Raw genomic sequence first — 11,890 nt, forward strand, 5'->3', positions numbered from 1 at the left:
GGCCGCCAAATAACAGCTTTGGGCTTTGGGCTTTGGGTGGGGAAATCTTTGGAGGGCAGAGCAGGTATGGCCCTCATGACCTCCTTCCCAACACCCTCACTGCAACTCCCCTTTGACTGCCTGTGTGTCTAGCACTTCCGGGGGCCCCTTTATCCCTGCAGCCCCACTATCCTCAGCTCTCACCACAGGGCCCAAATTTCCCCAGACGCATGGTTCTTGCAGACACATTGGGCAGTTGCAGGTCCAGGCCTCAGAGCCCTGGCTCATCAGCTGCTCTGGAGACTGTACCTTTCATCTGTACTGTGGAGGTGGTCAGAGACTCTGTCCCTTCAGAATAACTGGAGGACACCTCTGGGCACAGACTTAGGGAGCCACACAGGGTCCCTTACCATTTACTGGTCAATAATACTTTGCCCTCCTTGAATATATGCAAGGAAGGACCCACTCTTTCCTTCTGTATGTCTCCCATAGACTCAGAATCAGTTCAATAGCCAATGGAGAGAATAGAAGCCAACCTCAATTTGTGGTGGGCAAGGGGCAGGGCCCAAGAGTGATAAAACTACCCCAGCCTTTCTTCCTCACTGTCAAGGTATAAGCTCTGTGAAATCCCACCTGGCCTGCTCTCTATCCCCCCAGCATCACATACCCCAAGCCCCTAAGGTCTCTCAGTGGCAACACCAAGGCAGGTCACTTGTCAGCTGGCAGGGGTTGGCTGATCATAGAAGGGTGGGAAGGCACTTCCCTTGCCCTGGAGTCCTGCACTGAGCTCCTGGCAGGGGCATCTGACCTCACTCCCAGGCCATTCTGTGGCCAGTTGGTCTCTGGAACTGCACACATGACTTCCCTGAGCATTAGGGGACCCTGAGCCTCCACAATGCTGCCAGGGAACCAAGGGCCTCCAATCCTATCTGTTGTCCCTCCCCCTAACTTCAACATTTAACCCAATTGTTGCTGGGGGATCCCAGAGTTTCCTGGGGACCCAAACATCCATTGTTCCTGCCACCTACACCGTCCAGCCCAGAGGACTTCACAACCTTACCATACCCCAATGTTGACTTGGAGTCCCAGGCCAGTGTTGTTCCCCAACCGAGTTCCTAGCAGACCCTTCTTTCAATTGCTCACAGCAGAGATGAATCTCTGATGTAACATTCAATGAATTTTATTGAAGAGAAATGTTTACTCAAACCATTGAGGAAAGGGAATGACGACATAGAGAGGAGCTTCTAACAGGCTACTAGAAGCTCATAAGGCAGGCCCCCGTCCTGGAGTTTCTGACCAGGTGCCTCAGCTGTTTCCCATGTCCTGGCCCCCCCACCATAGTCCCCCTCCCTTAGGGCCACTTAATTGGACTTTGGAGGACTATGGACACTGGCGAGGTCCACTTACTACAGGGCTCCCCTCCATCTCAGGATAACATGCTAGAGCCTGGCCCTGCCGAGTGGCCTGCACAGGACAGACATAGGACACTGGAAAACACAGCAGGGGACACTCCACCAAGCTGAGGAAACTTAGTCACAGGGAACAACAGGGTGGCACATCAGAGCAGTCCCCATGGAGCCTCCAGCAGCTGCCTTCTGTCCTTCTTCCTTCCTGAGGTCACTGGGTGAGTGCTAGCAGTGCCCTTGCCCATTCTTCTCGTAGCTTGGGGTCTCTGTGGTGGGGAACTACTCAGAGAAGCACACACACATCTCTACAAGAACAAGCAGCGGCTGGCCTAAATCTATACTGAGAAAGCAGAGGTTGAGCTCACAACACTGGACAATAGCTGAGAGACCCTTGGCTGGCAGTGGGGCTCACAGCACGTATTGGGGCTGAGAGGTGGCTGCCCCGGTAGGTAGGCGAGGACAGCCACCGGGTTCACACACACCTGGTAGTTTTGCACAGGAACCACGGCTAATGTGTGTGTGGGGGGCGGGGGGGGGCAGTCAGTGATTACTTGACATGAGGGTCAGTATGGGGCCTACAGAGAAATGGAGTTGGGGCTCCCCAGGGGACAGAGGATAAGGGTCCCAGAGACTGACACCCTTGAGATGGCTCCTAAAGTCTCTCAGTCCAGAACACGTGGCAGATATATTCAGGTGCTCCTCACGTGGGCTGGGACTGGTTGCTCAGGGGTGCTCCCAGGGTGGCTGCCTGAGTGAGTAAGGTTTGGGGCTGGATGTGGTGAAACTATGAGGGGGCACCTCTCCCCCTCCCATTGGTGTCACACATGGTCATATTGGTCACTTGAAAGGGCTGATGGCGGTGATCAGGGCCCCTTGAGAATAGCAGGGGGCCCAGCAGCTTGGTTTGGGCTGGGCAGACTCTTCCCTAGGCCCTGCTCCCCATGTGGGGTGAAGTGGCTGCCCTGGCCTGGCCTTCCCCTGCCTCCAGGGCTCTGTTGCCTGAGAGGACAAGAGGCCACTGGGTCTTCCAAACCTATTTGCCCAAGGAAGGCTCAGAGGAACTCATCTCCCCAGCCCCATCCTCACTTCCGGACTCCTCCAGGATGGGCATGAGCCCCTCCTCTTGGGGCTCCTCAGCCCCCTCGTCTCCTTCCTGGGCCAGGACCTCTAGATCACTGCCAGGACCTCCTAGGCCCACCCCAAAAGCACTGTCCATGTGGGCAGGGGAGGGTATTACCTGACCTAGACCTGCAGGAGTCAGAGCATTTCCACTTCTCTAAGCAGTAGGGAAGGCCTTGGTGGTCTCCTCAGGGGCAAGATCTGCCCCGGTGGCATCACGGGTTTCAGGAGCAACCTCATCAGGATCGGCAGTGGCAGGACGCACCTCAATGGCCGCTGCATTGGCCTGAGCAACCTCGGCACTGTCTTGCTCAGAAAGGGCAGCCTGAGCAGCATCTTCATGGGCTGGGGTGGCCTGAGCAGCATCTTCATGGGCTGGAGTGGCCTGGGCAGCATCTTCATGGGCTGGGACAGCCTGGGCAGCAGCGAGGTCTCCAATGTCCACACAGACTCCTTCTTCCACTTGAAACTGCTGGCTCATAGTTGGAGTGGCCTCCCATGCCTCTGACTCCCTAATGAGCCGAAGCATCCCCAGGAAGCCAGGAGGTCTCCTCTCCAGCCGCATCCTCCTCAGCTTGTTCCAGAGAGTCTCGTTGGGGCGGGCCCGCATCAGCACCTGCCGAGCACGCACCTGGTCTGCCGTGGAGGGTTGGATGGCCCCCTTCTCCATGGCTGCCTGCAGCAGGCCTTCCAGGCGCATCACGTAGGCAAAGAGTGTCTCCTGGGGCCGCTGGGTACAAGTCATGAACTTCAGCCGCGCGGTAGTTCGTGTGTCCTTGTTCCCAAACACCTGAATCAGTGTGGCCAGGCAGTCCTGAGCAGCGATGTCGGGATTTTCATCCAGGAGGCCGCTCACAAGATCCAGTGCAGGGCCATGCAAGCTCTCCACCAGCCTCCTCCTCCTCTCCCTTTCTGATATGTGGCGCCACAGGTACAGCATGTCGTTGACATGGTCCAGCCAGCTCTCAAAGGACTCCTCCTCATGGCCTGGCTCTTCCATCCCAGAAAAGGCTCTCAGTTCCTGGTAGGCCATAATTTCCAGCACAGGCTTCAGGGCCTGATTCCATTGCTGGATCCAGGATTCTTCCTCAGTTGCAGCTCCTGTCTCATTTGCTGTTCCTGGCTCACCTGTAGCTCCTGTCTTACCTGATGGTCCTTCCTCACCTGGAGCTTCTAACATATCTTCAGCTTCTGCCTCACCTGCTGTTTTTGCCTCACCAGCAGCTCCTGCTCTACCTGCAGCTTGTTCCTCACCTGCAATTCCTGCCACATCTGTAGCTCCTTCCTCACCTGCAGCTCCTGCTTCATCTGCAATTTCCTTCTCACCTGGACCTCCTGCCTCACCTGCAGATCTTGTGACATCTGCAGCTCATGCCACATCTGCAGTTCCCACCTCACCTGCAGGTGCTGCCTCACTTGCAGTGCCTGCCACACATGCAGCTCCTTCCTCACATGGGGCTCCTGGCTCACCTGCAAATCCTGCAACATTCTTGGTTCCTGCCACATCTGGAGTTTCCTCCTCACCTGCAGCTCCTGCCTCACCTGGAGCTCTTGCCTCACCTGCAGCTCCTGCCTCACCTATACCTCCAGACACACCTGCAGCTTCTTCCTCACCTGGAGTTTCTACCACATGTTCAGCTGCGGCCTCACCTGCAGTTCCTGACACATCTGCAGCTCCCTCCTCACCTGCAGCTCCTGCCTCACCTGCAACTCCCTTCTCACCTGGGGCCCCTGACTCATCTGCAGGTCCTGTCGTATCTGGAGAACTTATCACATTGGGGGTTCCCGTTTCACCTGCAAATCTTGCCTCACCTGGAACTCCTGCCATATCTTCAACTCCTTCCTCACCTGCAGTTGCTGCCACATCTGCAACTCCCTTCTCACCTGGGACTCCTGTCCCACCTGCAGCTTCCTCACCTGCAGCTCCTGCCTCACCTGCCCTGCCAGCCACTGCTTGCTTCTGGGTCTGTGCAGGAAAATTGGGTCTATCCTGTGACTCAGAATCAGGGGCCTGGGGCAGGAAGACCACAGTCCAGGTGCCTTGCTTGCTTGGTATTTGCTGAGGTATCACACTTTGATTTAAATTGTCATCAAACTCTACCAAGGCGACTCTGGACCCAAGCTCCTTTCTGAAGACCTTGCCCAGCACTCGGTACCTGCCCAGGGGCCACAGGGCAGCCTGCACAATATCCTGGAACTCTTGGTACTTACAGTAGTCTGGGATGCCCAGGATGAGCAGGGAACCCTGCGCATTCACGCCCATCCAACTGCACCAGTCCCGCAGCATCATTGGTGCCATCACCCAGACCAGGGCGGAGCAGTCGAGATTCAAAAGGGATGTGCAGACTGTCGCAGGCTCTGCTGAGGCGGCCTGAGAGTGCAAAGGGGGGAGAGGGACATTGGTGCCACACAGCCCACCCCACCGCCCAGGGGAGGCCTAGAGCGCCACCCTGCCCAGTGCCCACCCCCACCCCCTACCGCCACGGAATCCCCCACTGCACCCCTCACCTCCACAGGGAGGAGACCCCCTTTGGCCTTCCTGCCTGGGCAGCGATATGGCCCCTACCCTGGGCACTGGCCTTCGGTAATTCTGGGGTGTGGCCCCAGGGAAACCCCTAGTCGCCTGGTGACTCTCTCGGCCTCTGCAGGTGCTGCCGTGCAGGGAAATGCCACCTGTGGGGTGCGGAGCTGATTGCAGAGGCACCACAGAACCCTGGAGCCCGAGAGTCAGAAAAACGAGGCCTAAGGCTGCGCAGTCCAGGGGTGTCCCAGGTAGCTGCCTCGGAGTTAAAGCCAGGCTGGCTTCCCAGGGCTCCCAGAAGCCCTAGATAGATGAGAGAGAAAGATCTCTGTGTCTGGATGCAGGGCAGGTGACTGGATCAGGAGAGCACGTGAGGAGGCGTCAGTGTTGCCCTGGCAATGAGGTCTGCTTGACAAGGGCTTCATGTGGCAAGGCCTGAAGCCTCCAGAAGCAACAGGCACATCCATTGGCCCTCCAGCCACAAAATGGCCTCCATCAATAACTATAGCAAATATGGAGGGTGCAATAGGGACTGGAAAGCGGAGGCATGGGGCAGAGGAACTTAAGAGCAGGCCCTCAGTGCTCCTCTGCACTCACAGCCTGCCCTGGTTAAACCTGGAATCTCCACAAGAGACATAGATTAGCTGTTCCCATGCCAGGATCCTCATACCTCTTTACACTGTGAGACCAGCTCTTGACCAGGCATGCAGCTGTGAGTTTTGTGTCAGGTGAACAGAGTCTATACAAGTCACTGAACATCTGTACCCTGCATCTGTAAATAGGCAATAGAAAAACTTTCCTTACTATATATGTTGCTGGATTTGATTGGCTGATAAAGATTTTTGCTACACTGTTCATGAGGGATATTTTCCTGTGATTTTCTTTTCATAACTTTATCAAGATTTAGTGCCAGGTTTATCCTAGCTTCACAAAATGAATTGGGAATTGTTCCCTGCTCCTCTATTTCCTGAAAGTGTGTAAGACTGGCGATTTTCATTCCTTAAATATTTGCTAGAATTCACCCATGAAATCATCTGGGCTTGGACTGTTCTTTTGTTGTGGTTGTTTTGTTTTTAGGAAAGTTTTTTTATAGTAAATTAAATTCATGTATAAGAAATAGGGCTATTCCTATTTTATATTTAACCTGTTGTCAGTTTTGATAAATTGTTTTATTATTAAGGAATTTTATTTCATTTATCAAAATTATTGGCATAAGGATGCCCATAATAGTCCTTCATTATTCTTTGAATACCTGCATGATCTATAGTGATATCCCTCTTTCATTCTTTTTTCCCTCTTTATTCTTGATATTGATGATTTGTGTACTTGCTCTTCTTGATTAGTTTTGCTGGGGGTTATATATTTCATTGTTCTTCTAAAAATGCATGGCTTTGTTCATTTTCTCCATAGTTCGTTTACTATTTCACTTAGTTCTGCTCTTATCTCTCTTATGTCTTTTTTCTACTTATTTTGGATTTACTTTGCTTTTCTTTTTCTATCATCTTTAGATGCAATATTGGGGCATTGATTTTATGCCTTTCTTCTTTTCTAATGTGATTTAAAGCAATAAATCTTCCTCTAATCACTTCTTTGGCTGCATCTCACTAATTTTGATGTTTTATTTTTATTATCATTCAATTTCAAATACTAAGTTCCTTTGTGTTTTCTTCTTTGACCCATAGGTTTTCTTAGAAGTGTGATGTTGAATTTCCAAATATTTGGGGATATATTATTGTTATTAATTTGTAATGGAACTCCACTGTAGACTCAGGTAACTTATTATGTAAACTTTCACTTTTTCTAAATGTGTTGGCCCAGTGTTTGATCTATCCAGGTGAATGCCCTTGTAAAGAATCTATCATCTGCAGTTGCTGGCTATAGTGTTCTGAAAATATCAATGAAGTAAAGGTGGTTGATAATGTCATACAGACCTTCTATATATTTACTGATTTCTTGTCTGATTATATCAACTGCTGAGGCAAGGGTGTTAAAATCTCCAGCTATAATTGTGTAAATATCTATTTCTCCCTTTATTCTGTCAATTTTTATTTCATATAGCTTGAAATTCTGTTACTGAGTGCATATACATTTATGTGTTCCTGATTAGTAGGGAGTTAACTAAACTAAGACTCCTGACTCGGTCTCCCCCATATTAGGCACCAACTAAAATTTCTGCTCAGTTCTTTTCTTGGAGTGCATACCCAGCCAAGGGGTCACCAGAGATTTGGGAGAGTGTATATGCCAAGTGTGGGTTCCCTGTCTCTGGTTCTCTCCTCTCCAGGATATTTCCTCTTGCTTTCCTCTGCCATGGTCACCCTGTACTCTGCCCTCTGGGTCTCTGGGTTTTAGGCACCCAGCATGGCATCCTCTGTTGCCCACCCTGACACATGAACAAATATGCAAGCAGGAAACTCAAATTCTACCAATTGTTTAAGGAAGAAATAATGCCAACACTATACAAACTCTTCCAGAAAAGTGAGGAGGAAAGACTACTTCCAACTGAATCAATGAGGTCAGTATTACCTTCATATCAAATCCATACAAAGACATTTATATGAAAAGAAAACTATAGACTGATATGTTTCATGAACATACATGCACAAATTCTAAACAATTTTAGCAAATTGAGTTTGACAAGATCCAAAAATGATAACATGACATGACTAAGTAGTTTTATCATGAGAATGCAAGGTTTATTTAAACATTTGAAAATGCATCAATGTAATTCAGCATATTCACAAACTAAAAATAAAACCCCTCTAATCTATATCTTAGTTCATTTGTGCTGGTATAACAAAATATCACAGACTGGACTGGCTTATAAAGAATAGAAATTGATTTCTCAGTTCTGGAGGCTGGAAGTTCAAGATCAAGGTGCCAGTATGGTTGAGTTCTGGTGAAGGCCTGCTTCCTGATTTATACCCAGCACCTTTCTGCTGTGTCCTCACATGGTGAAGAGGTGAGGCATCTCCGGAGCCTCTTTATAAGAGCATTAATCCCACTGAGACCTAATTACTTCCCAAAGACCCCATCTCCTAATGCCTTTAAGGGTTAGGACGTCAACATACAAATTTTGAGGAGGGACACACTCAGATAGTAGCAATCCCCTCAATAGATGTAGAAAAAGCATTTGACAGAATCTGACATCCATTCCTGATTATTTTTAAAATCACAGAAAACTAGGAATAGAAAAGAACTTCCTCAATCTGATAAAAAGACATCTATAAAAAACCTACAACTAACATTATCCTTAGTAGTGAAAGACTGAGTGCTTTCCCCCACAAATCAAAACAAGACAGGGATGTCACTCTTTCACCTTGTATTCAACATTGTATTGGAGGTTCAAGTCTGGGAAATTAGGCAAAGAAAAGAAACATCACGCAGATCAGAAAGGAAGAAGTAAACTGTCTTTATTCACAAATTACAGGATTATTTATGTAGAAAATACATTGGAATCTACAGAACAGCTACTAGTACTAATATACGAGTTTAGCAGGTTGCAGGATTTAAGACCCACATACAAAAATCAATTGCATCTCTATATACTAGAAGTGAATAATCCTAGATATTAAAAGATTTAAAAACAATAACACTTACAATAGCATAAAATATGCAACACTTAGGCATAGATCTGACAAAAGATATGAAAGATTTATACATTGAAAACTACAAAACATTGCTGAGAGAAATTAAAGAACAAAAGAAATGTAGAGAGACCTCATTCATGAGTCAAAAGTCTCAATATTGTTAAGATGTCAATTCTTCCCAAACTGACCTACAGAATTTAATCCAGTCCCACTCAAAATCCAATCAGATATTTTTTTCTGGAAACTAAGATGATTCTAAAATTTATATGGGAATGAAAAAAACCTAGACTGGTTAAAACAATGCTGAAAATAACAAAAGTTGTAGAACTTACACTATCTTATTTCAACAATTATTTTTAAACTACAGTAATTAAAACTGCATGTTATTGGTGTAAAGATAGACAATACATCAAAAGAATGGCATAGAATCCTGAATCCACACATTTATGGACAACTGATCTTTGACAAAGGCACAGAACAGTACAGTGGAGAAAGATAGTCTTTTCAACAAATGATTCTGGAATAACTGGATATCCACATGCACAAAAATGAACTTTGACCCATATCTTGCACTACATACAAAAATTGACTCAAAATGGATCAGAAATCTAAATAAATATAAAACTTAAAACCATAAAACTTCTAAAAGGAATTAAGATCCTTGTGACCTTTACTTAGACAAAGATGTCTTAGGTATGGGACCAAAAATATACTCCATAAAAGAACAGCTTGATCAATTTAGCTTCATCAAAACTTAGAATTTCTGTTCTTCAAAAGACACTGCTAAGAGATAAAAAGACATGCCACAGGACAGGGTGGAATGGGTCATTGGGGAGAAAAGGGGGCATCTGTAATATTTTAAACAAAAATAAAATTAAAAAAAAAAAAAAAAGACATGCCACAGACTGGGAGAAAATGCTTGCAAAGCATATACCTGACAAAAGACTTGTATCTAGAATATATAAAGAGTTCTTACAACTTAAAAAGTCAAACAACTCAATAATAATAAAATGGGCAAAAGGTATAAGCAAGACACTTCACCAAAAAAGATATACAGATAGTTAATGAGGATATGAAAACATGCTCAACATCACTAGCTAAGGAACTCCAGCTTAAAATCATAATGAGATTACACTACAAACCTATGGTTAAAATAAGAAAGCCTGACCATACCAAGTCTTGACAAAAATGTGGAACAACTGGAACTCTCTTACACTGCTGGTGGGAATGTAAAATGGTGCAACCACTTTGTAAAACAGTTTGGTAGTTTTTTAAAAAGCTAAACATACCTCTATTATATTATCAGCCATACTACTCCTCAGCACTTACCCAAGATAAAAGGCAATATATGTCCACATAAAGGCTTGTACACAAGTTTTATAGCAGCTTTATTCATAGTTGCTCCAAACTAGAAACATCCCAAATGCCCATCAACCAATGAATGGATAAACCCATTACAGTACATTGATGCAATGAAATATTATTCAGCAATAGAAATGAACGAGCTGAGAATAATGGATATGTTTATTGCCTTGATTGTGATCATGGTTTCATGTCAAACCTTACCAGATTTTACAGTTTAAACATGTCCAGGTTGTCATATGTCAAATATACTTCAAAAGATCTGTTTCTCAAACAAATCCACCTACAAGTAAATAATAAAAAGACAAACAATCCTATAAAAGTGGCCAAGCTTTTGAATAGACACTTTAGAAATGGCCAGTAAGCACATAAAAACATCATGCTCAACATAATTAGTCATCAGGGAGATGAGAATTCAAATCAGAATTAGTTACTATTTCGAACCCACATAAATGGCTAAAAATAAAGGCTGACAACCCCAAATGTTGAGGAGGACTGGAATAAAAGGAACCCTCATACATTTCTGGTGGGAACATAATTGCACAGCTACTTTGGAGATTATTCAGGCAGTTTCTTATAAAACAACTATCCCATGACATGGCAATTCTTTTTCTAGGTATTTACCCAAGTAAAATGAAAGCATAGGTCTACATGAACTTGTACACAAATGATCATAGTAGTTTTATTTATAGTAGTCCAAATTGGAAACAGCCCAGATCATAAAGTAGTGAGTGAATAAACCAACTCGGATATATCCAGACAATGGAATACTACTCAGTAATGAAAGGAAAGAAGCAATAACATTCAACAATATAGATAAATCTAAAAATCATCATAATGAATGAAAGAATCCAGACACAAAATAGTACATACTATATGATTCCATTCATACGGAGTTCTCAAATAGAAAAAAGTAATCTGTGGTGGGAAAAAATTAGAATAGTGGTTGCCTTTGTATATGCCTTTGTGGTGGGGACTGACTGGGAATAGACACAAGGGAAATTTCTGGGGTGTTGATAGTGTTCTGTATTTTGACAGGAGCTTGGAGTGCATATTTGTCAAAAGTCACTGCATGGTGCACTTAAAATGTGTGTTTCACTGTATGAACTTTTACCTCCAAAAAAGAACAGTAAGCAGGTATTGATTTGTAGCTAATGCTGTGTATGTTGAAGTGTTTAGGGGTGAAGTGTACTGATTGATGTCTGCAACCTACTTTGAAATGGCTCAGTAACATAAGGATGACCATGCAATCAAGCAAGTAGAGCATAATGGTACATGGGTACAAATCTTTCAATTGAGTTGTATGTTGTAAAGTTTTCATAATAAAATGTGGAGGGGAAATTTTTAAAAAGTTGTTAGCATCTAATGAATACAATTGTTATGAGAATATTTAAGAAGTTGGTAATCATTTAACTAATCATTATTAATAAAGCATTAAATGCTTATTAATTAAAAAATGAAGAAAAAAGTTAGACCATGTCCTTCAGGCTCAATTTCAGTGCCCAGCATCACCCTTCCAGCATGAGTCTTCTTTCCCTTGGCTTACTTACCGCACTCCACCATTTTCCTTTTGATCCTGGAACATGTCCAATTTGCTGTTCCTTCTACCTGTGGACACTCTTCCTGTCTTCAACAACCTTCACATGGTTGCGTCCTTGTCATTCAAGCCTCATCTCAACCGTAGCCTCACCTAAGTCCCCCAAGCCATCATTCCCAAACATCACCCTAATTGATGTTCTTCACAATTCTGATAACTCTTAAGTGTTGTATGTTGATCCTTGTTGATTACCGTCTTCCTTTCGAAACTGGCATCTTCAGAAAGGCATCCACCGGCTTAGCACACTGCCGGGCTGCTGCAGTTTCCTAGATTTTGGTAGACTGGTAGCAAATTCATTTGTAACTATCTGTCACTACTT

General features: G+C 45.4%; 1 pseudogene across 1 annotated transcript; it reads right to left on the reverse strand.

Annotated features, from left to right (window-relative positions):
- Positions 1 to 2,661: 2,661 nt before the first annotated feature.
- On the reverse strand, positions 2,662 to 4,803 carry LOC308551004 (paraneoplastic antigen Ma6F pseudogene; annotated as a pseudogene). Its single transcript has 2 exons — positions 4,654 to 4,803; positions 2,662 to 3,501 (listed from the first exon to the last, which is right to left on the reverse strand). The product of its transcript is annotated as a paraneoplastic antigen Ma6F pseudogene (transcript).
- Between the last annotated feature and the right edge of the window lie 7,087 nt (positions 4,804 to 11,890).

This window comes from Miniopterus schreibersii, assembly GCF_964146895.1.
Source record: "Miniopterus schreibersii genome assembly, chromosome: X".
Taxonomy (NCBI): domain Eukaryota; kingdom Metazoa; phylum Chordata; class Mammalia; order Chiroptera; family Miniopteridae; genus Miniopterus; species Miniopterus schreibersii.